Source organism: Arachis ipaensis, chromosome B08, assembly GCF_000816755.2.
Source record: "Arachis ipaensis cultivar K30076 chromosome B08, Araip1.1, whole genome shotgun sequence".
In the NCBI taxonomy this organism is placed as follows: Eukaryota; Viridiplantae; Streptophyta; class Magnoliopsida; order Fabales; family Fabaceae; genus Arachis; species Arachis ipaensis.
This window is the reverse complement of record NC_029792.2, coordinates 20,930,647-20,931,638: the sequence shown is the minus strand read 5'-3', so window position 1 is coordinate 20,931,638 and position 992 is coordinate 20,930,647.

Here is a 992-nt window from a genome sequence, read left to right as displayed (position 1 = left end):
CATGATAACTCGTAGAGTCATAGACCATAGCTATATTTTATTAAAGCGACCCTATGTATATATTATTATTATTATAATATATGCCTAAGCCAAAATAATAAATGGAGATATATATGAGTGTTGATTGGATGAGAATAATGTGGCCAAACCTATTGACTTGTGTTTCATACACACTCCAAATTTGAATGATTTGAAGTTTCTCATGCCTAAACCTTTTCCATAAACAATCCATTAGCTAGCTAATTAAGTAGACTTTTTTATTTTCCTCACCCTATGAGATTGAATCTATGTGGGACTTTGTCATCATGCTATTTAGTGAACTAGCACCACAAACATTAAAACAACCCCATTTTTTCTTGAGGTATGTGAACGTCCGAAAAATTCTTCAAAATGGAAATAATCAATTTCGTGGATTGCTTGTTTATTTATTAGGGTAGGAATCTTTGGCCATATTATGATATTCATAAATTAGGTTTGGTTGGATATGTATCCACTTGATGATTTGATGAAGCTTTTCGGCCTAAATTTTAGTCAGTGGCAAACAATGACTGCAATCCCTAGTTTAATTTTATTAATTTAAAATTTCAAATAATAATTTATAGTCTCCCTAAATTTGGTGTTCTTACACCCAAAAAACAGCTACCATATATTGTTTATTTCAAAAGATTTAACTTTTAAGGCATATCTCATTGTATTTGATCAATACTTCAAGTTGTTAGTCAATAAAGTAATGTTTAATTAAAAGCGGACGAGAAAATCAGTAAGAGATTCTGCATAATCATGCATTTTAATTTTATCAAAGTCTAAATTATTAACCAATAATGCTTGGTTAGTTTAAATTATTCAGAATATTTAGAATACTAAGTTTAAGTCTTGAAAATAGAATATTTAGAATTGAGAAAATTTTACTCCTTATAGTACACTGAAGTGATAGTAAAGTTGAGTGAATTTTAATCTTGTATTAGCTTTCTATATATATATATATATATATG